The 27,873-nt window shown below is 40.0% G+C and overlaps 1 protein-coding gene across 1 annotated transcript in view; it reads right to left on the bottom strand.

Annotated features, from left to right (window-relative positions):
- Window positions 1–27,873, bottom strand: part of LOC102165543 (uncharacterized) — a 615,604-nt gene that overhangs the window by 101,473 nt on the left and 486,258 nt on the right. The window contains exon 6 of the mRNA XM_085024289.1: window positions 4,356–4,411. The gene's annotated coding sequence lies outside the window, so the exon portion shown is untranslated. The remainder of the gene's footprint in view (window positions 1–4,355; window positions 4,412–27,873) is intronic.

Here is a 27,873-nt window from a genome sequence, read left to right as displayed (position 1 = left end):
CACAAGTTGAGGATAAGGCATAAATAGTTTCTAAAATGAACAATCCATTAAAACATTTAATTGGGTTTATTTGCAATACAACATCATCAAATAAACAATTTCTCTCTACCATCTCTTTTTCTGCCCTCCTGCTTTGTCATGTCCAAGTTCAAATCCATGCCCTCTATAGAGGTAGTGGTGGCTTCTCCCTTCTTTATCCCGGTTTTGTCACATCCTTGTGATGCGGCAGTTGGGAATTATTTGGCCCCCCTGGAAGCAAGAGAGTTGTGTTCCCTTGCACTCCAGAATTCCCACTACTTTTTTCTTTTTATCCTTCACCTTGGATTAGATCTGATCCATCTTTGAATGCATGAAGTCAGGGTTAGCCATTCTGATAATTTGTTTCTGATAAAGTTCACCAAAATGAATGATGAGGCATTATCCTTCTCATTTCTCCTGTGGATTGACTGTTGGCTCTTTTCCAAGAATGTGTACAGGGAGAGCTAGCTTAGTCTTCTGAAACGGCATGTGAGTTAATTTCTCTAACTTTTGTAGAATGTTTGTGTAAGAGGATGAGGGATAGGGGTAAGGTTCTCTTAGAATGTGGGCATGGGGTCTCATCTTAAGGCTCATCTCTGTATTTTCCAAGCATTATAATTTCTAGGAGGGGGAATAGCTCACTTTAAGATTACTAACTTTTAACACATTGCGATGATCTGTTACATTGATGGCCACTGTTGACTGATACTTTCTTCTGTCCATATTCTTGACTTGTCTTCTCCCCTTGAATGTGTGCTCACCTGGTGACTCACTTTAACATACAGAATGCAGTGAAGTGATATCATGCAAGCTCCAATCCTAATTTTCACAAAGCCCTAGAAGCTCTTACTTTCACTATCTTCAGAGCCCTGAGCTACCATGCAAGAAGTCTGATTACCTTGCTGGAGAGATCATGTGGAGAAGTTACATGGATAGACCACATAAATAAAAATAAAAATAAAAAGAGGCTTCGAGACTCTGTAGAGAGAGTGAGGAGAAAGGACTCTAGCCATCGCAGGGTCTCTAGCTGAGCCCAGCCCTGAACTTATCCACCAACTAAATGTAATCATATTAATCCCTACCAGCCAGATGAGCAAAAGAACCACTCAGTTGAGAACAAGTGATACACTTAGCCATTCAACATGCTACTGAATGCAAGGGGTAACAGGATGAAAACACACACTATAAACTGCATCCATACGATGTGGACTCCCTTAAAGACTGCCTCCTGGATGAGCTTTCTACCTTCCTTTTCCTGGCTGATTCTCTCTGAGCCATCACTCCCTTGATTAGGAGACTCACAGTAGGTTTTCAACACCTGGAAGTTTAACTATTTTTTTTTTTTAATGCCATACCCTAGCATGTGGAAGTTCCTGGGCCAGGGATCGAACCTCTGACACAACAGCAAGCTGAGCCACTGCTGTGACAACCCCATGTCCCTAACCCAAAACTCCTCGACACGAACTTAGTATTTCAACAATAGTTTTAAATGGCAGATGACCTGTATATTTCTATTTCCAGCCCACAATTCCTTCTTCATATGTAGAAACTACATGCATCTCTTGACTTCCGAAATCTTGAGTACCCTTTAGATTAGAACCTCTTCAGATCTGATATGACATACCTTACAGATTATGATCTGACTTATACCTTAGTGTTTCTTTTACCAAGTATTAGATTTTAAGCATCTTGAGGGTAGAATCTATTTTTCAATTTTGTATGCCCCACATACCATACTGGACCTGAAAACCATTCCAAACAGAAACATGATAAAGAATTCTTGCATGAATAATAAGTAGAAATTTACCACATTTGACTGGGTGGCTTCACATCATTTCTCCTTTCTCAAGATCCTTTGTTTCTGCTGAATATTTCATTTATCATAAGAAGTTTAAGGAGGAAGAGGCAAACTTTGGAGTACCACTGAGCTAGGTAATTACAAACATTGTGTAATTGAATTTTCATTTTAGTCCTTTGGGGCAGGTATTTGTTAAGCCACACATCCAGGGCCACACAGGTGGTAATTGGTAGAGCTGGGTGTGTTGATTTCTAGAAGTCATGCTGTTTTCATTATATGATATTTGTTTTTGAATCAGGTTTTGTAACAATCTCTACAATTTTTTCTCCAGCCCTCAGGCCAGCTCATTTTCTCTTCTAACTCTATTAAATAGAAGGGAGACATTTTAAAATATGTGGTTCTTAAACACACAGGGATTTCTTCTTTCAGACCTTGACACGGCTTTAGAGTTTGAGACAAAAACATTCAGAGTGAATCCTCACAGCAAATCAGTTCTAAATGATAATGTAGCAGTCCAGGAATGACCTTGAGAATCAATTGGAAAATAGGTTTTTATTTATACAAATGTCTCCCCAGGATCCCAAGAAGAAACTCTACAGGGTGAGCATAGTCTAAGAAAGTGATTTATTCTCGAGTCCATGCCACAAGCAGAAAGTAAAGAACTCAGTTGAATGGGAGGAGACATAGGACAATGTCATCGTATTTGTATGGAGGAAAGGAAAGAGGGCTTCTCCACAGGTGTCATCTCCCAGATCAATGTATCTTTTGATAGCTAATAGCTACATTTGGAATTTGTTGAACAGATGGAGTGAGGAAAGGCTGTGGGAGGTTTTGAGAGATGGAGCATTGGGTAGGGGCAATGTCAGCTTATTATCCTTGGCCAGGAAGTGCAATTCACAGATTTTAGGACCTGGCCACATTTTGGGTTTGTCTCAGCCAAAATTAGCTCTACCCAGGATGCTAATTGGAGAGGAATGCATTATTTCTTTTGGATCAAATTCAACATGAACTTAGCAGACAAGGCCCTATGATTCTCAGGTCAGGATTTGGTTCCAAATTATCCCCCAGGCCTTACATACTGCCTTTGCTACTCCCATTTCCCTCTCACCCCTGCTTCTTTGTGGGTGGGCTTTTAACCAATTCAGGTTTGACCTCAGTTCTTATACAAACTGTCAAACTTTCCTAGCCATTGGAATTTCTGAGCCATATATGAGATGACTTCCAGGCAGAATTTACCTCTTATTCTTATTTCTCATAATCTTATGGGTACTTTGATGTAGCATTTTTCTTTTTAATTCAACTTCTTGAGTTATTTGCTTTTGCAGTTGTCTTTCTCAATGGATTCCCAGATTAATCCTTCTTTTCCATAAGGTCATAATGTGTACATATGTGTGTATACATATGCCTATATGTGTGTACATATGTGTGTATACATATGCCATACCCTAGCATGTGGAAGTTCCTGGGCCAGGGATCGAACCTCTGACACAACAGCAAGCTGAGCCACTGCAGTGACAACCCCAGATCCCTAACCCAAAACAATATACATACATATTGTTCACACATCTCTAATGTACATACACCAATAAATATTTGTCAAAATTATATAAAATTTATGGAAACAACTCACTTGTGTAATTGTAATACACAAGTATTACAATTTTTTATTCAGCAATTACTGCCAAAAACTCTTCCAAGAACATTTCTTATATTAACTCTTTAAATCTTCACACCAACCCTCTAAGGTTAATACTATTATCTTCAACCCCAAGAAGAGAAATCAGAGGCACAGAGAAGTTAAATAAATTGTCCAAGATCACAATAATTCGATTCAGGAAGTCTGTCTCCAGAGCCCATGCTCTTTATCTCTATACTATATTGCTTCTTCATATTATAAGAAGTGAAGCTAAGTTAATTACACATGGGCAAAACATTTCTGTTGAATGTTCCTACTGGCTATAAGAACTTAGATCTATAAAAACATACACATTTTATTTGTCCAATCATTCATTCACTCATTTATTTATTTGTCATTTAGTGAATATTTGTTAAGTATTTATCTGTGTATTTGTATATGCTAAGTACTTGGGATAGGTGGGGGTGTGTGTGTGTATGTGTGTGTGTATGCGTGTGTTAGGAGGAGCAGATATATTTGCTCTGTCCCTGAGTCATAAACTTATTGTTTAATTAAAGGAATTCCAAAATATTGCTTTAGACCTATAGCTCAATTCTTTTATCCTCTGGTATTCTATGAAAAGAAAAGTAAAGGCAAGAGGGGAGGAGGAAACCATAAATAATTCATCAGAAAATCCACTTATAAGTTTGAATGTTTCACTGAAGGTGGCAATCAGTTTTCCATGCCAACTTCCCCTTCTCATTTGATCTGTTCATACTCAACCCTTGAGATTTTTTTCCTTGTGTGCCTCATAACCCACCCCAGCCACGCTAACTAGACCGGAAAAAGATGCAGAACCCAAAGAGAATCATTGTATAAGTGAATGAAGAGACACAGAGGTGTCAGTATACCCAAAATGCTTACCTGGAAGTGATGTGGAGTTGAGCCTTGGGTACTGGGCTGGGTCCCGGACAAGACTGCTGAGGAAAAACAGAGCTGATATCAGAGGGAAGCAGAGTTCAGAGAGACTACCTTGCCTCTGAGAGATAGAAAAGTAAAATTCCAACTTCCCAGTTCCAGCCCCGTGAGAACTACTTGTGTTTGTTTAAGTCTTGGGTCTTCTGTGAGGTTCCTTGTTGCGTCTTCTCCCCCAAACAACCCCAGGTGCTTTTGAAATAACTTCAGGAGATTTCTTTCACTGCCTAGGCACAAAATGAACTTTGGCTTGGACAGGAAGTGAAAATTTTTGGAAAAACAAGGCTCTCTAATCGAAGAATTATGAGGTTGGTTCCATGTTGTCATTGGCTCTAGGACAATCATCAATGGATCTTTGTGCATATATTTACATACATCTGCCCAAGGGGCCCAGTAAAGGATAGTGTTTTAAAAACTTCAGTTAAAAACACTCATTCTGTCATTCCTTGAATGGATTTTTCCAGCAAAATAAAATGTCCACTGTAAGTGTGGCCGTAGATGGGGACTTCCTAGGAGGGATTAACATTAAAGCCTGTGGTTGGGGTAAGGAACAGCAATTAAATAAAGCAATGAATCTGAAGTTCCTAGTCTAGTGCTTTTTGTGTAGAAGGTGCTTGGTATAGGCAAATTCTCTTCTTTTTTTCTTTCCCTTTTCATCCATTTTTAGTTTTCTAAGACTCTTTGCTTCTAAGATCCATATAAGGACATACTGGATAGTTTAACTTATCTCCCTCCCTAAGAAAGTAGCAAAACACATTCCTAGTTGAATTAAGCTCATTCCTACCTAGTGCCAAGAAAATACAGTGAAGGAGGAGAAAAAGGGAATTTGGGGTGTAATAATTTGACTGCTTTTAGAAGCAGGAATCTTGTGGGTAAATGCTTGCTGACTGATCATGGAAATGCAAGGGATATACAGGTATTTTGAGGACAAGATGAAACACTGGGTAGGGGAAAAGAAAGTGAAAGCCAATTTAAGATGAAGTAATGATATTTTTCATATATATCACCCAGAATTAAATAAAAGAAGGTTCTTAATCAACTTTATTGTGCTATATGTTTAGGAGTCCAGTAAATATTTTAATAATAAAATGTTCTGGGGCAAGATAATTAAAAAACACTTTATGAAAACTATGTCTTACATACAATTCAGAACGTGCATAAGGATAAGTTTGCTTTTCAGAGAATAATCTGTGTTGCTTTTTGTGGGAGAGGATGGAGATGGTCCCCACTTTGAAGCTGCAGAAGAAAATATAATGGGAAAACTGAAGGAAAAAGATAAAGTTTGCTTGGCCCTCACCTGTTTCCTCCCCATGGCAGCAATTAGCTTGATGTACAGCTAATATATATCCTGCAGCCATACATCTTTTGCAACAAAATTAAATAGGAAACTGGCATCTTTGGGGCACTGAGAACTCAACTTGTTAAGGCCTCATGGTCATGGCTTGATTTTGATGTTTACAAATAGCTGAGGTCCTCCAGTACTGATGCATGGATGAGAACTCATGAAAACATACATCAAACAAAATGCACAAAGTTTTTGTATACTTCCTCAAAGTCCCACCCCCTAAATACTATTTAATGTTTAAAATAACCTTGCAAGGCAGAAATTAATCTCATAATTTTTAGATTAGGAAACAGGCTCAGAAATATATGATTTTTTTCTGACTGATTTGGCAAAGTAGGAACTTGAAATTTCCACAGCCAAATTTAGTTTCCTTTCCCACAACACCTGCCTCTATTGATTAGAACTCCTCCAGGGCTCTAAGGCTTACACTTAGTGTGAAAATCATTATACTGAGAAATTTTAGTCTGTCCTGCACCCAGCTGCTGTTCTCATTTTCTGCTGCTGGGCCAATAAACAGTTTTGAATGGTCTATTTCAGTAGCTTTCTAACTTCAGGTTGTAAAAGAATTACTGAATATCTTTTAAAAATGCAAATTACTGGGTCTCATCTCTAGGAATTCAGAGACAACAGGTCTGGGGCAAGGCCAGGGAATCTGCATTTTACCAAGCACTACAGGTGATTGTTTTTCCAGTGATGGACCACATACATGGTTCCAATTATTTTTCTACTTAATGCTGCAATAACAAAGGGAGATCTGGATAATTTGTTTTTCATTTGTTTTTGTCTCTGAATTCATAACACTTTATCTTTTCTCAGTACTCCCAAAAGATTCTTCCTGAAATTAAGACTCTGCTGCTGAATTTTTCAGCTTTTTCATAACTAGTTGTGATCAAAAGTTTTCTTAGTCTTGTCTTCCCTGGACAATCCTATCATGTATCTTTTAGATTTCACACGTCGTAGCGACATAAACTTATGAAATCTCTTAACAATTGTGGTTCTTCCAATTTGAGCAGCCTTGAGCCTGGTATAATACGTACCTAAAATTTAGAGTTATAAGATATGGTTTTCAATTACTGTTCCACAACCTTAGCTCTGTGAGTCCAGTAATTAACTTCTCTGAGCCTTGGTTTCCTTATCTATGTCATGAGGATAATGACATCTTCCTCACAGGATTGTTATGGAAATTTAAAACGATAAAAAAAAAAGATGATTCCCTAAACTGCAAAACATAGAAATGTTGATTTCCTTGGTACTGGCTCCAGACCAGAGTATAACCACCGATTTTTTTCCGAAGGGTAGTACAGAAATGAAACTGAAGCAAAACAGGGTTGCAAAGATTGGTTTCATCTAATGAGTGGATCAGCATGTCCTCAGTGACCACCCCCCAATCCGGTTTCTATGTGCACGAGCCTAGGGAGTGGGTCATTATAGGACAGAGAAGAGACACTGAGGAGACTAGCATGGCATCTTCCCTAACCTGCCGTGTGGGCTGATCTTGAGGTGGAGAGCAGGTAGTGTGTTCCATATAGAGAGAATGCTCTCCAGAGTTTCAGAGGGGACTTGTCATTTGTGCACTGAAGTTAGTGTGGATGCAGTAACACAGGAAGACTGAGGAGAGCACAGCACTCTTCGTAGCTGGGTCTGCCCCTTTGGGAACAAGAAAAGACCCTAGGAAGAAAAGCAGGATTCAGTTCCTATCAGGCAGTATCAGCAGCAGTAGCAGCAGCGGTGCCTCCCTTGAAAGACTTGTGGGCAAAGGAATATCACTGAAAAGAACGAAGGGGGAAGCAACATCAGCATGTATGAGTCTCCACTGGGGCTCCTGAGGAACAACTGGGAGGATGTGGGAGGGGCGAGGAGTGCCTAGTTGCTGGGGTTGTGTATATGGAGTTTCTCCAGGCTCAGTTCTAGCTTGGATTTTCTCCTTACTCTAAATCCTCTTTCAATTAGATGAAACTCTCTCTTCCTATAGGCTGATGAGACTCCAAAACATATACTTCCAGCTGAGGTCTGTCGCCCAAGCTCTGAAAGGGTGGGTATACACTCTGCTGACTCAATGGCTCCGCTTGACATCTTTGAGCACCTCTAGCTCCGAAAGCATGCCAGTCAATAACGCAACCTGATGCTACCCTTGTATTCCTTAGATTAATTCCCATGACCACTCAGCTGTCCCTGTCAGCTCCCTTCTCTTTCTGTCACCATTTTTATTCCATCCATCATCAAGCCCTGTCTATTTCATGATTCAGTCTATATTTCTCCATCCCATCCATTACCATAGTTAAAGCTACAGTAACTTTCAGCTGAACAGCTATTCGCATACTTCCCCAAATCTCCTCTCGCCTTTTCTCATTCCATCTTGACTAGCTGCCAGAAAGATCTTTTAAAGAGGCAAATCTTATGGTGTCATTGCATAGCTTAGATCCCTTCAGTGCTCCAGCATTGTCCTTAAGGTGAAGACTGCACCCCTTAATGTGGCTGGGGTGGCTGTGCATACAGGGATCCTGCCGGCTCTTACTCTTCCCCCTGCTCTGTCTGCTCCAGCCGGCAGGGTCTTTAGTTCTGTGGAGGTGCCCACTCACTCCCATCTCAGAGGCATTTCATCTGGGTTTTGCTAGTGCCAGAGCTTCCTCTCTCTCATCTTCATCTAGTTAACACCATGGTTTATGTGCCAATCAAAAACAAAACAAAAAAACCTTCTCTAGGCTATACTCCTATAGCATCTTAAACTTCCTACCATGCTACCACGTTTATCTAAACCTTTCTCTGAAGTGTAACCTCTTTGGGGTGGAGGTTAGGGGGTGCTATGCCTCTCTCATTCATTCTTATATCAACAGTGCCTAGCAGAGATGACACAATACCTAGTAAATACCTAGTAAATATGATCCAATGATTGAACCGATATGAAATCCTGAGACCATTTCTTTCCAAGTTTATCACAGAGCTCTCATTTTCAGCAGGATTCTACCCAGTGACTTGTCAAAACTCCCTGTTAATGGCCAGACTGACACATGTGCCTGGCATCTAGGATTGTTAACTAAATAGGCATACTTCTTTCTTTTCTCTAAATGTAATTACTGGTTGCTAAATATTCAAACACGCATTGAAAAAGCAGCTCATTAAATTATGTTAAGGAATAAAATACTATTCCTAATTGCTTCTAGTAGTTAATTACTTCTAATTATTAGTCTGAGTAAAAAATTACTGCCTCTGATTATGTTGTGGGCACAGTTGGAGCATTCAAAAATGCAATTTTCACAGTTGTTTACATCAGAACATGTTTACTGAATTATAGAGCCATAATTACCCCCAAATAATGGTGGCAAAAAATAATAAACATTTGATAAATTCAATCGAAATACATTTTTTTTGTCAGCTTATTTAAGAGACCAAGCCTTAAAATGAAACAACCATGCTTTACTTTTCCAGTCTCTTCAGGGGGTAACACTATGTTAAAATCGGGATTTTTGCTTTGTTTTGGTTGAATAAGAATTAAATTAGAATTTCTTTTGTTATTTAAAACAACAAGGAAAATGATCAGGATTCAGTTTTAAAAATTAGGTTACACAGCCAGCATACAACTCAAAAGAAGAAATAAATTATGCCTACTTAAAGGGAAATTATAACAAAGTAAAAACTCCAGAACTATTTAAGTTATAGCATATCTAAAGTACACAAATCTGAAGTGGAGAACTTAAAGACTTCCAAACCCCTGGCTTGAAACTGTCACTTCACTTACCAGTTTGTCAGGTCAATGATAGAAGTAAGCTATGGCAAGTTATTTTAAAAATACCTATTATTTTCTACAAGCACACAACAACACTAGAGCTTCCCCCCTGAGGTTCTGTCAGTGTGCTCTGTGTGCTGGACAGACTCTTAAGATGCCCAAGATTTTTATCTCCTGGAGATGACCTGGTGTGGTTCCTTTGTTTAGAGTGTGGACAGAACCTGTGACTTGCTTCTAACCAACCCATATGGTTGAGATGATGGGACAGATATGAATACATAGGTGTGATTATGTGAAAAATTATATGAGATTGAAGGGCTCATCTTGGTATATTTTCTAACCTTTATTAAAAGGCTGTGGTCCTTAAGTATTTAGAAAATAAAGTGCTACTTCTTATAAAATTTGTTTGAATCATCACAGTGACCAACTATTCATGCAGTAGGTTCAAGAGAATTGGCCAAAAAAAGAAAAAGAAAAAGAGAAGAACATCTTTTTCTGATATCAGAGTAGATGAACATTTCTTAAGCAGAAATAGACAAGTTTTTGATCTGGTTAGGCATCAAAGCAGAGTGAACATCCTGGGGCTTTCTAGTGACCATGAGCAGCAGAGTCCATCATTTTCTTTTCTTTCTAGTTTATAGTTAATTGTGTAGGCAAAACTTAGACAAAGAATCCAGAGGTAGAAGAGTTATGAGTAGAGGAGTGACATCATCTGACTGGAGTTTTAAAATAACACCCTGCTTTTTGGGTTGAGAATAGACTGTAGGGAGACGACGTTGGAAACAAGGAGGCAGAAGGTTATTATGACTGTCTAAGAGGGCAGTGGGCTAATGTGATACAGTAGAGGGGTTTTAAAGGTAGAGCCAGCAGGAGTTGCTGGTGGATTAGATGGGGGTGGAGTTGGGGAGGGAGAAATGGTAAGAGGGAGGCAGGAAGGAAGAGAGAGGAAGAGAGAGAGAAAGAGACAGATAGATACCACACACACACACACACACACACACACACACACACACTCACAGATTTTGGTCCAAGCCAGTGGAAAGACAGAGTTCTTGTTTACTGAAATGGGGAAAACTGCAGAAAAACTGAATCAAAGAGGAAGATAAGGAGTCCAGATTTGAGTATGTAAAGTCTGCTCATGTAAAGATGGTGAAGTCAGTGCAATGGGGAGTACCACTCTCGGGGTGGTCTGGTTGGAGGTGTACATTTGGAAGTTGTCATGTATAGATAGATGTGTTTAAAGTCAGGGACTTGATAAGATCTCTGAGGGACTAGAGATGGGGGAAGAGGTAGCTCTGAACAGGGGAGTAGCTGTGATGAGAAGAGGTTGAATTGCAACCACAGTTAATGGTGGGGGAAGAGGTAGCTCTGAACAGGGGAGTAGCTGTGATGAGAAGAGGTTGAATTGCAACCACAGTTAATGGTGGGGAAAGAAAAAAAGTGTCAGGGTTGTCTCTGAGGCTTTGTGACTTCAGAAGTAGAAGAAGGGAGTTGACAGTTACTGAGATGGGGAAGATGGGAGGAGGAGCGGGTGTGGGAAACTTAATGGGGAATTTGATTTTCTTCTCATAGGGTAGGGGTGGCAGTTGCAGTAGAAGATGGAACAGGGCAGTTGTGAGGGGGCAAAGCAGGATGGTAGGGTGCTAGATAAAGTGCTTCATAATGCAGAGTTCACCCTCCTTCTAGCATGGAGGGAAGATCAAGTTTTCTTCTTTGTGGAGGTCTGAAAGTGCCCCCCAGGGCAGTGGCAGAGGCCATTATTTTTCTCTTACCTTCTTCTCACTGGCAAGTCTACAATCTTCCAAGTTGAGACACAAGCAAATTAAGCTCAAAGAAAGATAGGAGAGCCCTTCCTGCATGGTTTCAGGTGTGCCTTCCTAGTTTTACCTCCCTTTCCTCAGACGACTGACACTGGGAATCTTTTCCTATACCCAACCCAATTCTGGGGCAATTCTTACTTTCTCAAGGGCTTCAGGCTTTATGGCCTGAATTAGGCATTAGAAACTATGCCCTTGGGCCAAATCTGGCTTACTGCTTGTTTTTATAAACACAGTTTTATTGGAACACGTTCACATCCATTCATTTCTGGCCACTTTCATGCTTTAACGGTGAAGCTGAATGCGTGCAACAGAGAACATATGGCATGCAAAAGCCTAAAATATTTACTATCTAGCTCTTTACAGAAAAAAGTTTGCCAACTTCTTACCTAAGCATAACTAGTACATTTGAATTCAAGCTGTTTACCCTTAAATTTTCCCATGACATATATATATATATGCAAAATGGTTATTTGATTTCATATGAACTCAAGGGCAACAGAAGAGATAAGGCACAGGAGTTAGAATTCACTGAATTCAAAGTATTTTTGGGTGCAGGAAAGTTTCAGCATGACTTTCTGGGAACAAGATATATTTGTGTTGGTGCCTTTTAAAAAAAACCTGAGCCCTATCTTAACATGTTCCCCTGTATTCTTACAAATGTCCCTGTCCTCTACAGAGTCTGTTGATAGTATCAAACATACCTCTTTGAAGTATCTGTGTTAAAGATGTGGTGTGCTTGTGCTAGACTCTAGGTATTGGAAGTATTATGAAATCTTAAAGAGCAGAGTTGAAAATGTCTTCATCAGTTATAAAATAATACATTAGTCTCAGTATGCATGTGTGCAAGGGTACACACACGCATGTGCACCAGGGTACAGAGAAAAACTGGGGAACAGTTGGGTAAAGGCAAAACCCAGCTGGCTCAACTATTTTGGGATCTGGAGACATCTAATAGATCCCAACTTTGGAAAACACTATATGACAATTTGTTGGAACATGAAAAAGACCAAAAATTCGCAGTGGGGTATCATGTTCAAAATAAATAATTACTGTCCTTGTCATAGAGGACCCCAGCATTGGTGACCCCAGCAACAAATCTGGCCTGTAGGTCACCTTGAGTCCTCTACATTGTTGTATAAGGACAGAAACACCTGGTCCTTGTCATTACTACTTGACATGTGCATAATGAGTAATAATCAGTCCAAGATGTACAAATATGGGAATTGCTTCCTTGGGGCCAGTGAGTATCCTGGCCTGGGGAATGCTGAAACAGAGGGTGGGCAGGTCCTCATCAAAGATGCCATAGTTGTTACTCAACCATTACCTGGCATATAGTTGGTGCTAAAAAAAATTCACTGAATAATAAAACCAAAGGAGTTTAGAGAACTTTTCAGCTTTATTCAAGCCAATGCTCTTATCCTAAGCTCAGTGAACTCTTTTTATAGCATATCTATTTCCTTTTCTGCGCATAGAGAAGGCATGTCCCAGCCTCTTCTGAACCCCAAGGTATCTTTCTTGTTCTCTTTTTCCATGGCTACCAGAAAGTCAATGTTGAAGATCTTGGTGTCACAAGATGAAAGGAGCCTGGATTCCTGAGTTACTTTTTGGAGAAGATAAGTCTAGTGGAGTTGCCCACTCACTTTGGACTGTGATGTGAACAGAAAATGACATTTTTTTTTTACGGCTGCACCATGGCATATGGAAATTCCCAGGCCAGGGATTGAGTCTGAGCTGTAGCCTACACTGCAGCTGCAGCAACACCAGATCCTTTAACTCATTGTGCCTTGGCAGGGATTGAACCTGCTCCTCTGCAGTGACCTGAGCCGCTGCAGTTCCATTCTTAACCCACTGTGCCACAGCAGGAACTCCAGAAAATGAAATTTTTATTTTGTTAACGCCACTCAGATTGGGAGTTGTTTGTTGCAACGATAGTGTTAGTGTTCTATGTTGATGCATTTGTATTCTGTAACTAATATTAGATAAAAATAACTAAATTCAGGAGTTCCTGTCGTGGCTCAGTGGTTAATGAATCCGACTAGGAACCATGAGGTTGCGGGTTCAATCCCTAGCCTTGCTCAGTGGGTTAGGGATCCGGTGTTGACGAGAGCTGTGGTGTAGGTTGCAGAGGTGACTTGGATCCCATGTTGCTGTGGCTCTGGCGTAGGCCAGTAGCTACAACTCCGATTAGACCCCTAGCCTGAGAACCTCCATATGCCGAGGGAGCGGCCCTAGAACAGGCAAAAAGACAAAAACAAAAACAAAAACTAAATTCAGGAAAAGGAACACCTTAAGTTGAAAAGTAATTTTCTATAGAGCAGTGAAAATGAATGAACTATAGCTACATGTGTTGAAACAGAAACAGTGTTGTGCAAAAACATTTACATAATATAAATTACACATGAATACTTGCCATATGATACCATTTATATAAAGCTCAATACAAACAAACCTAAATGATGTATTGTTTAGTAATACAAACATGTTGTAAAGTTGGAAAGCAAAGCAAAATGCAGGACAGTTTTAAGCTAGGAGAGAGTAGGGAGAGGGATGTTAGGAGGGAGGGCAATGTAAGAATTTAAAACCCTTGGCAATGTCCTATTTCTTAAATCTGATTGGAATTATTTAATTACTCTTTATAATATAAATATTTATTATATGTACTATTTTGTATATATGAAAACATTATGATTGAGTCACATCATGTGTACATTTAATTTAATTCAACCATATGTGTATATTGGATATTCGATTATACATAATTACATGCTACATATTCAATTATGGTTTGCACAAAAAGGCTTGATTGTGTGCTGCACATTACTGCATACACTGCAAATTTACAGATGCACTGCTGCAGAAGACTATGTACAAAACCTTGAATCTGGGTGACTTAATGGATTTTCAAAGATAATTTTGACTAAATGCATGTTTTCTTAATTGCTCACATTGGAACCGAAACTTTCGATGAGAGGCCAATTTTGTATGACATAGATCACACTAAGAAAGTGTTTCCCAAACCGAGGTGCCCAGATCCCTACGATTCATAAGCTAGTTTTGGAATTTTGAAAACTTGGGAGTAATTATTCATTTGCTCGCAGTTAGAGCATCTACGCAACAGGTCATTGCTTCAGCCTAGCCTTAAACAACTCAGGCTGGTTACAATGCTTACATCTTTCATGCTGATTAGAAGTACTGGTTAGTGATTTATTTGTCTTTGATTAATTAAACTTGGGAAAAGCTAATTTGTTACCAGTCTCATCTTGGAAGATGAAATTTATCAAAGCATGAGGCTCATGGGAAGAAATTAATAAAATGAATCCCTTCTGGTGAAAAGGTTTAGAATCAGTGTCCTATATTAATTCAAGTTCATTGCGTACTCATTCATTTATTAACTCATACATTCAACCAATATTTGCTGAGTGCCATCTCTGTACCAGATAGTTCTAAACACTAGGGGTAGAACAGTGAACAAACCCAATAGCCTTGCAGTTATCAACTGAATGTTTGTGTCCTCTGCGAATTCATGTGTGGAGTCCTAATCCCCAGGTGGCTGTATTTAGACATGCGGCATCTAAAGAAGTAATTAAGGTTAAATCAGGTTACACTGGTGGGGCCCTGATCTAATCGAATTACTGTCCATATCAGAAAAGACACCAATGCTCTCTCTTTCCCCCCATGTAAACACCAAGGAAAGACCACGTGAGAACAGAGCAAGAAGCTAGCTATCTGCAAGCCAGGAAGAGAGCTCTCATCAGAAACCAAACTGACAAAAATCTTCATCTTAGATTTCTAGCCGCCAGAACTTGAGAAAATAAACCTCTGTTTTTTAAATCACCCTCTATGGTATTTTGTTATGGCAGCCCAAGTGTACTAAGACACCTGTCCTTGGGAGTTCCCGTCCTGGCTCAGTGGTTAACGAATCTGACTAGGAACCATGAGGTTGCAGGTTCGATCCCTGACCTTGCTCAGTGGGTTAAGGATCCAATGTTGCCGTGACCTGTGGTGTAGGCTTGGATCCTGTGTTGCTGTGGCTGTGGCGTAGGCCAGCGACTACAGCTCTGATTCGACCTCTAGCCTGAGAACCTCCATATGCCGTGGGAGCGGCCCTAAAAAAAGCAAAAAAAAAAAAAAAAAAAAAAAAAAAGGCAAAACAAACAAACAAAAAACACCTGTCCTTGTAGAAATATTAGTAGTATGGTGGGTCTTAATATAAGTGGTAGTATTGCTGATAAAGCCAAGGGAGCTAACGTGCACACTGGGAAGCACAGGACATAATGGTGCAAAACACTTCTCATGGGGTCTGACAGATCTGGGTTTAAGTCCCTTCTTGGTCATTTAATAAGTGCCGAACACTGGGCAAGGGACTTAATTTCTTAAAGCCTCAATTTTCCCTCATGTAAAATGGGAAAGCAGTAGCTACCTCTAGGATTACTATGAGGAGTAGATGAGCTTGTAAAACACTTGAAAGAGCCCCTGCATATAGAAAAGCCTCTTAGTATTATCTATATCATATAACAATTCACATAGCTCACTTAATCCTCATGACAACCAAAGGTGAGTGTCAGCTATTTCCTTCATTCTGGAAACATGGAAACTAGCTCAGAGAGGTTGGACCCCACTTTCCCTGGATGATAAATGTCCTCAAGATCACAGCTCTCGGAACCTGGACCCAGGTCTGCCCTCCACCAAAGCCTGGGTGGTCTCTGGCCTCATGGCTCCTCTACACATCCAAGTTGAGAAAGCTGAAAGACTGACAGAGTCCTCTCCTACCAGATCCGTGATTCTCAACCATGTGTGGATAAGGCAGAGACAGCCAAGTTCTTTGATTTGATTTGAAGAAAAAACATAGAACATCTTACTGTTGGCTTTATCCACTCTATAATTTAATTTGAGGTATTGGATTAGGAAGGAAAAGAGAGGTTTCTTTCTTTCTTTTTGGTTTTTTTAGGTCCACACCTGCGGCATATGGAGGTTCTCAGGCTAGGGGTCGAATTGGAGCTGTAGCCACCTGCCTACACCAGAGCCACAGCAATTCAGGAACCCAGCCACATCTGCGACCTACACCACAGTTCATGGCAATGCCAGATCCTTAACCCACTGAGCGAGGCCAGGGATCAAACATGCGTGTTCATGGATGCTAGTTGGGTTCGTTAACCACTGAGCCACTACGGGAACTCCAAGAGAGGTTTGTTTTTATACAAAGAAGGCATGGTTTAAAAAATAGATTGAGACTTTTCTCTCCTGGGGTCTCCTCAATGGCAGGTTCATGTTTTGGGCCTCTTCGCAGCTGCAGGCTCATAGGAAGGTTCTGGAAAAGCGAAGACAGACTTAAAAAAATTATGGCTTTTGCATAGCTGATAGGAGCTGCATGCTAATAAAGATGTCTGCTGGACTTGCGTGTGTGTGGCGCTGGGTAGGAGTAGCTGCCTATAATATTCTAGTTGGTCTGCTCCCAAAGGAGCAATAGAGAGCTACATTTCTGCTAATTATCATAACCAATTAGTTGAATTCTGAGTGAAAAATCTTGAGGGAAAAAATCGCTGGTTCCCACTGTTCACAAAGAGTTATTGAATTATATTACATGTGACGGTTGTTCCATGACTCACAGTGAAGAGACTGGGAATGTTCCTGGGAACGTCTCCCTTCAAAAAAATAAAAACAAAACCAAAAAACCTAGTTCCCTGAGGGGAACTGAGGAGAGCAGGCAGGAAACGAGTGAACGTGCAGGGCATGGGGCCTCTGCTTTGGGTGGAAAGAGAAAGGCTGGTGCAAGATTTCTTTGGCTATGGAGATTCCAGGAGCCCAGGGCTCCCCAATCCCTGATCTCTTGCCTTGCAGTGAGTGCAGAAGGTGCAAAAGCCCTAGAGCTCAGGATAGCAGTGCAGGTATTATTTGCAAGGGTACAGGGATGGCACTGAGAACTACAGATCCAGAACTAGAGATGAACCCTCTTAAGACTGGAAAGGGTGTCAGTGGGTCCACTTTCTAGATGGTAAAACAGGCCCAGAGAGGAGAAATGATGTGTCCAAAGTCACAGCAGCTAGTTCAGTTCAGGAACTTAAACTCAGACTCTGGATTCCTAGCCCAGTGTTCTTCCTTCTTTGTCATCAGTTCTTCAGTTTCCAGGAAAATGTATGTCAGAAACCCTAGGAACCTATGTATTTCACAGCCATCATTCTACTGCTGGGCATCAGCTGGTAGCCAGGCAGGAGAGCTACAGGAGAACAGGACCATGCCAGGTAGTCAGCTGAGAGGTCTAGTCAAAGAGGTGTGTGGAAAGTGGAAAATGGAAGGTGAGGCAACTCAGAGATGAACAACTGTAGGAAAATGCCACTACCCCTAGCGCTGAGAGTAAGAAAGGTACAGCCGGAACCCAAAAACTGTTCTGAAAGGGACTTTAATCGCGGGGGAGGGACCAGAGTAGAGCCCTAAACAGAGCATTAGCTTGACTACTCATAATAATTGAATGAAAGGATAGAGAGAGTGTCTGGAGTGGAATACAGGCCACTCATTTATTTATTATTTTCATATTTTGAAGTCTCTCCCTGTGTGAAGCTCTGTCTCAGTACACCTACCCAAGGGGATTTCACTTTTCTAGTGTTTATTATATGCCAGGCCCTTTCCTAAGTGGTTTAAGCTCATCGACTTTCACAATAACCCAGTGAGATAGTTACTATTACTTCTCTCCTTTTACAGAGAAGAACACACTAGCCAGAGGAGTGAAGTAACTTGTCCAGTGTCACACAGCTGGGAAATGGTCAAGCCAGGGTTTAAACTCAGGCAGTGCGGCTCTAGAACCCATGCCTTTATTCTCCATACTACCTTCCTAAGATATCTATTTTAGGAATATTCCAAATCCTATTTTCATTCACTGTATACCTCATATCTTTTAAGACTATCTTGTTGGCGTTTCTTGCATAATGGTAGAAATAATTTGAGTCAACAAAGATAATTCACAACTTAAGTGAACTCTGTAAGTTACCTACAAATTAAAAATCCCTAATCATCAGGTGTGTTCTTTCATGAAGTCTATGATCAGTGTCACAATAATGACAGTGTTCTATGTCAACTTCTTATTGTTTATTCACCATGTTCATATGATGAAATTTCAGTGTCATTTATGAAGTTTGGCATGAGGTTATTCTTACTATTGATAAAACCTTCCAAGTCTTCATCAGCAGGTTCACTTTAAAACATCTCTATAGTCCAGAGCGTGTGCCAAGCATTTGTCAACGTAGATGTATCAACATTATTCCAAGCATTAGCAACTACAGAAATGACAATCTCGACTCTTTTAACATGTCAGGGATTCCTAGGCCTTTGTTAACTGCAGCAAGCATCCAGCTTAAAGAAAACAAAAGGTGGAAGGAAATTTATGCTCTCGCCCTCCATGGAGTGTAAAATTTCTTGACCAACAAGGCTGTAAATAGATGTAAGATCCAGGCAAATGTTAAACGTCAAAATATTATTTTCTCCAAGACGTTTAGGAGGGGCTTCTGTGGAGTAGTGTCCAGGAACAAATAAACTGCAGGGTTTTTTTTCCCAGTCCAGGTTGCCTGTAATGAACTCAAACCTTGGGAATGAAGTGGTTATTGAGTTAGTCAGAGGTATTTATTTGCTCAACCACATTTTCTTGTTTGCATAATAAGGACAGATAAGTTGCACGCATCAGCTAAACATACTGGAATTTGACTCTTTCCAGTCATTATCTACTCAATCTTTCCTACAGAACTGGCACATCTGAGTTTAGAGTCAAAACCTGCTAGAGTTCTGCTGCCTGCCATTGCTAAGGGTTTCCTAGGAACACGGCATCAGTATAGTTTCCTAGGAACAGGTTTCACCAGCATTTGCAAATTTGTTAAGGATTAAGATTCATCAGAAATGATCTTGGCAGATTTGTACATGTAATTCTCAGCTGCTTCATGATCAGTTGAATCTTTTTCACTACAGATTTTCAAATATTTCACACCATGACATTTGTTAAGTTTCTGTATCAAACTTTCTGAATGTTCACACTCACCTTCAATTTTACTTCTTCATGGAATAGCCTGGCTGTTTCATGATTAGCAATCAAGTGAGTAGCATACATTCATTTTATTGTTTTCAAATCTAATAAATCAAAAATCAAGGTCTTCATTTTTCCTCAAGGCAATGTTTCACTCATTTTTCTTTAAGTTCTTGGATGTCATCGTCATTGTAAAACATCAAAAAATTGACTTTCAGTTTCACTAAATCGTAAATGTTGCCAGTTCCACATTACGTTCTACAGTAAGTGACCTCAGAGATACACCTGCAGAGATTTCTGCAATAACTCCTCTTTCTTTGCTATTGATAAATATAATACTCCCTTTTCTTCTCTCTATCATTCATTGGGATATTTTTACCTTTAGTTTTTGGACATTTTTAGAGTGTAATTAAACGGCACACACACACGCACACAGCAAAAATGCAACAAAAATATCAGCCAGCAGTAGAGTAATGTATAGCTGATAGAAGCACTGAAGCAAAATTGGCATCAAATGGCAGTTCAGGTCTTATTTTGGTACAACATTTGCAAAAACAATACCAACAATGCTTTCAGTTTTTAAAGCTTTTTGGATTCTGGAATTGTGTTTAAGAAATTATGAACCATATTTTTATTTGACAAATGTGGAAACTGAAGGCTAGTGGGATTATTTGCCTTGGACATTTGTAAGAATTGCTTTCCCAGTTCCATTTGGAAGTTAGACTTAGTTTTGAACATACACTTAGACATTTTATTAAGCACCGAGACTTGGGAAAGTTGTTCATGCTCTGTGTACCTATTTCTTCAATGATAAAATGGGGATAGTAATCTCAATCCTGAGAATTACCAAAAGAATGGAATCACATAACATATTTCAGTGTATAATATAACTATTAACAGATGTAATAATATTTTTGCGGGCTCTTTTTACCCAGCATTATTCTTCCATGCAGTAGTCAGTGAAAATTCTCTAAATACACTGACTAGAATGATGAAGTCAGGTGGCCAACTGAATGGACCTGTAAGCACACATGGCCAAAGTTTTTAGTTGCAGGAGCCATGCTCTTGGAGAGAGCACTGGTTTTCTTCTAGGGTAAAACTCTGGCTTTCGGTATCAAAAGTCAAAGAGTTGTGAGGACTCATGAAGCTTAGACTTTTACACCATAGATAAAGGCGTGTTATGAATGGAGGATGGTATAAAAATAGTTTTTCTCCCCTGCCATAATATATATCCCAAAGGAAAACAAAAGATTTGGACAATGGTTTTTTGGACAATACTTTTGAGGGGACTTTGAGCTCCATCTCTGGGCTAAATATGTTTTTTATTGGGATAGAAGGAGGGAATTGGAACTTGGGTTGGTTTCAGAAGACCTGAGAACAGACAGGTCTTGTGTGTGAATCCCCATGACATACAAAGAAGACCTACAACGTTCTTGAGAATTTTATACCTTCAGAAACACTGTCAGCTTCGACGGAAAGAGAGTACTAAATGAAAGAAGGCTGTCAGCCTTAACAATCTACAGCAGGAAACAAGCTGATAAAATTACTCAGCTGCAAACAAGTGCTACCTTTTATGAAAAAGTAAGAATAACTCAGGGGATCCAGCATCATGTTCAGAGAGTAGAGTCATGAGTCCAGAGAAGGGAGCCTTGAGCCTAGAGGGAGGGGCCACATGCATCAGAGAATTATTCATAGATTTTGAAACCTAATGGAATTTTCTTTGCTGGATTCCAAAATTGCTTGACTATTTTTTCTCTTTCAGTTTCTTCCCCTTTGAACAGGGATGCCTATAACTATCATTTGATGTCTTTCCCAGCCTTGCATTTGAAAGAAGATAACATTTCTTGCGTTTCACAGGTCCACATAGATGGAGAGGAATTGTGTCCTAAGGTAGATTGTACTCAGAGCCTCACCCTTACCTAATTTGCATAATTTAGATTCTGATATTTGGGACTTTTGAGCTGTTCTGATTTATGCAAGGTTTTAAACTTTGAGTTTATCCTTTAATGTGTTGAAGCTTTTGGAGAATTTGGGATGAAGTGAATGTAATTTGCATGTGGGACAGACATGAATCTTTTGGGCTAAAGGCAGGTTGTGGTAGGTTGAAAAATGGCTCCTCAAAGATGTTCACATCCAAAAAAAAAAAAAAGGAGGTCCCATCATGGCTCAGTGGTTAAGGAATCCAACTAGGAACCATGAGGTTGTGGTTTGATCCTGGCCTCCCTCAGTGGGTTAAGGAGCTGGCATTGCCGTGAGCTGCTGTGGTGTAGGTCACAGATGTAGCTCGGATCACGCATTGCTGTGGCTCTGGCGTAGGCCAGCAGTTACAGCTCTGGTTAGACCCCTAGCCTGGGAACCTTCATATACCCAGAGTATGGCCCTAGAAGAGACAAAAAGACCAAAAAAAAAAAAAAAAAAAGAAAGATGTTCACATTCTATTCCCAGAACCAGTAGATATGTTACTTTATGTGTCAGAGAGATGTTGCAAATGTGACTAAATTAAGACATTGAGATTGAATTATCCTGGTGGGCCCAATATAATCACATGAGTCTTCAAAAACAGCGACCATTTCCTAGTTTTAGTCAGAAAAGGAGATGTGATGTTGGAAGCAGGGTCAGAGAGATGCTATATGGCTGACTTTGAAGATGGAGGAAAGGATCCACAAACCAAGGAATACAGGCAGCTTCTAGAAGATGGAAAAGTCAGGCGAATGGAATCTTTCCTAGAGCCCCCAGAAAAAAACACAGTCTGCAGACACCTTGATTTTAACCCAGGGAAACCCATTTTGGGCTTCGACCCTCCAGAACTGTAAGATAATAAATCTGTGCCATTTAAAGCAAATACATTTGTAATATTTTATAGCAGCAATAAAAAGTGAATGTAATAGATGCAAACTATTGCATTTGGAGTGGATAAGCACAGGGAACTATATCTGGTCACTTGTGATGGAGCATGATAAAGGATAATGTGAGAAAAAGTATATATAATATGTATGACTGGGTCACTTTGCTGTACAGTAGAAGTGACAGAACGCTGTAAATCAACGATAATGAAAAAAATAAAAATCTAAGAAGAAAACAGAAAAAAAAAGTGAACATAGGCATACAAAGGTATTTCTCATGTGGATCTTACTAGAAAACAGGTAAAAGCCATCATTAAAGACGTTTGGAGTAGGGAGAGATTCCAACCACAGACTTCATGAAATAAGCAGCATTTGAGCTTAGTGCTAGTCAAAACTGATGGAGAAGACTCTCTAGTGTAATCAAAGACACAGTGGCCTAGACGGATGAGCAGAGTGCAATGGGGGGAATAGCATCCACCTGGGGTATCATTCATTAACAGAACCAGACACTTCCTGCCTGCTGCTTTGAGACCGTTTTAGTTACTGTGCCTCTGGGACTAGAAACCTCAATATATGTTGCAGTCAGTGTTCCTAAATCACACTGCTCCTTATCATTGCTCTTGGGAGGCTCAGTGATTTTTATGCACACAACAGAGATCTGTATGAACTATTCCTCCCTAAGATGTCATTACTTCCTTTGTAAACTTTCTGAGTGACCTTGGGCAAATCATCAACCAGCTTCTGGGTCTTACTTTCTTCTTCAAGGAGATAACAGTATCCTAGTCTTCTTCGACTTTTTTCCCCTTTTTCGTCACTCGTAGACCTCTACAATATTCCCAGTTTCCAGGAGAGTGGGAAGATGAATTAGAAACTTTCTGTCAAGGGCTTTGAATGTGTCTTTTTTCATCTTTTGACTTTAGAGTGATTCGCAAACTTATTTAGGAGACAGAGCATCTGGAAGGCATGGCTCTCTTTGAAGAACACCATGAAATACTGATTGATATATTTAACTTTGGGATATGCAATAGGAACAGTTTTACTTCCAGACAATATGACAATCTGTGCATGATTTAAGAACCACTACCTTGAGTACACATGTCCATGAAAAGAACAAGCTGTTGGTCTAAACGTGATTGGCTGTTTCTGAGTTGCTCTGTAATATTTGTCTGTTGCTTGCTCACTCGTTTTTTTTTCATCTGCTAGTACTTTAGGTAGCAGATGTCCAACATTTAAGAAAAACATATCTGAAACAAAAACTTGAAATGGGGGAAAATATGATACTAAACTCATTTTTTTCTTGATAACTGGAAAAAATTGTCATTGTTTGGCTTCATGGAAGAACACTTTGTTAAGTCTTCAGAGAACTGATGTTCAGTATAAGCTTTGAGAACTCCCATTACTCTGAGTACACAATAAGACTGCTGAGGGGAAAGGCCAGCATCTTATTTCTTTTTGTATTCTCCAACATATTTAAATTGTTATTCTCTGCCCTCACTGTGTAATAATAATAGCTAATATTTACCGAACACTTACTATTTCTCAGATGTTGTGCTAAGCCCCAAGTACATATTAGGATAATATCATTACTATTCTAGTCTTAGAGATGAGATCGTGAATCTCCCAAAGATTATCTACTCAAGTTTACAAAGCCAATAAGCAGAAGAGTTAAGATTCAAATCTAAGACCCAATCCCTGAGCCTCATCTCAGAGCCTGGGAACACTGCTCTACTCCCCAATCCTAAATCTCACTTCCTCCTCCATGAAGCCCCTTCCTGTGCCCACCCTCAATTCTGGGATGCTCTAAATTCTCCCATCCTGAGATGCTTGTGGTGCTCACTCTGTGCCTGGGTCTATACTTTCTCTCCTCAACCAGTTTGGCACCTCCTCAAGGTTTGTCTACTGGCAGCTCCTGGAATACTGAGCACTGTACGATCATGCGGGTTATGCCATGAGCTGGAGAGCAGTGCAGAAAAGCAGACAGAGAGAGCTTTTTGCTGGACGGAGTTCCTCTTACTCTCTGCCTATTTGTTTTGGTTTCAGTTCAAATGACAACTTTTCAGAGAGATACACCCTGATCATAATACTTGAAAATGTCTCTCTTTCCTCAAATGCCCCTCTTGTTTCATTTCTCCCACAGCTCATACCCCATACCAGAAAGTACTTTACTTGTCTTCTCAAGAATAAAAACTCTAGGAGGGCAGGGACCTTATCACTCACTCACATCCGTAAGTATTTATTGAAGAAATAAATGAATGAACACACTGAATTTTTTTTTTTTTTTTTTTTTTTTTTTAGGACTGCACTCACGGCATATGGAAGTTCCCAGGCCAGGAGTTGAATCAGAGCTGTAGCTGCCAGCTTACACCACAGCCACAGCAAAACCAGATTGGGGCTGCATCTGCGACCTATATCACAGCTCACAGCAACGCCGGATCCTTAACCCACTGAGCAAGGCCAGGGATTGAACCTGCATCCTCATGGATGCTAGTCAGATTCGTTTCCACTGAGCCACGATGGGAAATCCTACTGAAATATTTTTGAAATTCCTTATTCATTAAATAAATATTGAGTATAGACTTTGTACTGGACATAGTTCTAACTATCAGGAATACCATGGTGAGCATTGTAAAGCAAACTACTTAAAAAAACTGACTCTGGTTGTATCTTCAAATTATCAGCAGGCTGACCATTTGATCAAAGTTAGAATGATCATATATCCTTATTTGCTTTGGACCATACTTTTGTCCTGACGTAAGCATAACTAGTGCCCCTTTCATTCTCCAAAGTGTTCTTGTTTGGAGAATAAATTATATATTCCTCATAGTTAAACTTGATATATCAGTGTAACAAAAACTGTTAGAGAGGAAAACAACACACAAAGTAAAACCTTGGCATATATCAGTCAAACAAAGGATCTGGTAGCTGTGCCAAGTATTCATTTAGTGATGCTGCAAGTGATGGTGAAACCATTCAGGCTTGGCTAAGCTAAAACATAAAGGGGAACTGACAAGTTAAGCTGAAAAGTCTTCTGAGTTGCTTCCCTTTTTCCTGAACGTTCCTGATCCACCTTTCCTAGTATCTAATGGCAATAATAGTCTCTGCCTCAACCCATCTCAGTATAAGGCCAGCAGAGGAGTGCCAGAGCCTTTCCCAGGAGCACTTGTACAGGTCCTGAGAGTGACTCTGACTGGTTCAGCTTGGGTCATATACTCTTCCCCCTTTCCCCAAGGAAAGGGAGTGTGCTGATTGGCTAAGCCATGGGTTATGCTCTCTATCCCTGTAGCTTAAAAGGAGCCCATACCACAAAGGCAGAGACTGGAGGAGCAGTAGGTCTGTCCAAAAAGGGAAACCAGGAATTTTCCAGAAGAAAAGAAAATGTATTCAAAATATGGCTAGGGAACCTTAAGTGTCCTTCACAGTGTGTGTGCTTGAGTGTTGGTGGATGTCTGTGCACACATATATGTTTTTGAGCTTATCAAGTATCTTATTGAACTTGAGCAATATTTCAATCAAATGATTTTCTATCTATACAATCTCGGGTTCCTGTTTTATAGATCAATATAAAGCTTTATTTTTCCATCCTATTACCACTTCATGTAAGAATCCCTCACTATCCCAAGCTTTCATTACTCATTCATAGAACTTTGTACAGATGTTCAATTAGTGCACTGCACACAGACTACAAGGGAGTTGTGCCATATGGAGACATTACGAAAACCTCATAGACATTCTCTTAGCACATGAGGAAAAAGGGGTGAATTGATTGTTCAATATTGTCTGCTAAATCCTATGCTCTTTCACTTAGAGAATCTGGTCAACTCAAAAGAGTTCTCATGCTGTTTTACCTTGGAAAGAAGTAATTACTCTTTACTATTAAATTTTCTCCATGACTTTAAGTAAACACTTTTACCAAAGCTTCAGAAATTATCAGATATTCTCATGTTTGTTTTACATTTAGATAGATTAAGCAAAAACAGATTTAAAAAGTCAGTGAACCAAACATCTGTAGTGTTTATATCCTTTAAGAGCAGAACTCCATAGATATGATTAATTCTATATAGAGGTATGGCAGGCACTAGAATTTATGAATTCTACTTGGGTCTCTTTGTTCTCTTTTAGCCACTTAAATAGGTCCCAAATCAAACATGGAAAGAAACCTAGGAATTTAAGAGTGTGGGTCTTGAATTTCAGTGTTCTTAATAATCACTACATGTACTTCTTAAAAACACAAATCTCCAGCTTCTGTTCCAAGATTCTGATTTAATGTGTCTGGAATCCGTAATTTTAACAGGTAACCTGGTGATTGTGATATAATGTTTACACAAACATTCCTTGAGAAATAGAGATTTTGAAATACAAAGATAATAAAAGTGAGACAAGGCATCTGTCTTTTCTTCATCCAATACTATTCACTGCATACTAGGTGCCTATAATGGCCACAATCCTACAAATGCATAGTTTTTGGATTTCCAAAAGAGTCTGTCATTTTCTTCTTAGTATTCACACTGACAATGGTTTGGAAAAAAGTTCTACATTTGAAAAGCAGACAAATATGCAAAGACCAGAAGTGTGAAAGGTCCTGGATTCCAGAGAAGGTTGAGTACAATCTATCTTTCCTTCTGAGATCACCGTTAGGATGAGAGGCAGGCTGGCGCTCAGGCAGCTGGTCACCTATCTTTATATAGAAGCGACAGCACAAAACACACTCTGGCTGATGCTAGCAAAGAAGCAGGAAATATTCTGGGGCTTCAATAACGCATTCCTCTGCTTTCTTATTTCTCTGTCAAGCCAGGAGGAAGCATATTCTTCCTCTGAAGACATGGCATGAGAATGGCAAAACAACTATAAATCTCTGCCACAGCCTTGGAAAAAAGATAGGAAAGGAATAAATATTTATTCTGTGTCTCCTCGGTGACACCTGGGGAAACTGAGGCTCAGCTTGTGGCTTGCCCAAGATCACAGAGCTAGCGTTCTCAGTTATCTTTTATTGCTAACAAACCACCCTAAAACATAGGGGCTTAAAATAGCAATTTATTCTTGTCAGAGTTCTGGGGATTGACTGTGTTTAGCTGGATAGTTCTTGGAGTCTCTCTCACATGGTTCCAGTCAGATGGCACTTGGGGATGGAGTCACCTGGGGGATCAGCTGGCTAGGTGGCCAAGATGTCTTTTTCACCCATATGCCTGGTGCCTTGGTGTTCTTTGGGCTTTTTCTCTTCTTACTTCACATCTCATCCTCCAGGACCTTTGGCTTATACTTTTCACAGCATAGTGAATTCAAGGTCATGCTTCTTATGTGTTGACTAGCTTCCAAGATGACAGAAAAAAGAAGCTCCTGGGTTGTTTAGGGCTACACGTGGGACTGGCACAGCATCATTTCCATCACATCCTATTGGTCATATCTGTCATATGCTTTCTCAAATCCAAGGCAGTAGAGAAATATAGTCTCCACTTAAAAAATATTTTACTGAAGTGGATTTCCCGTTGTGGCGCAGTGGTTAACGAATCCGACTAGGAACCATGAGGTTGCGGGTCCAATCCCTGCCCTTGCTCAGTGGGTTAATGATCCGGCGTTGCTGTGAGCTGTGGTGTAGGTTGCAGACGAGGCTCGGATCCCGCGTTGCTGTGGCTCTGGCGTAGGCTGGTGGCTACAGCTCCGATTGGACCCCTAGCCTGGGAACCTCCATATGCCGTGGGAGTGGCCCAAGAAATAGCTAAAAAAAAAAAAGAC

The sequence above is a fragment of the Sus scrofa genome, chromosome 4 (assembly GCF_054392235.1).
Source record: "Sus scrofa isolate SSC_HxYL_T2T_F1_AM1 chromosome 4, Sscrofa_HxYL_maternal_Yorkshire_Landrace_v2.0, whole genome shotgun sequence".
Classification (NCBI taxonomy): domain Eukaryota; kingdom Metazoa; phylum Chordata; class Mammalia; order Artiodactyla; family Suidae; genus Sus; species Sus scrofa.
This window is presented reverse-complemented; position numbering and strand designations above follow the sequence as displayed.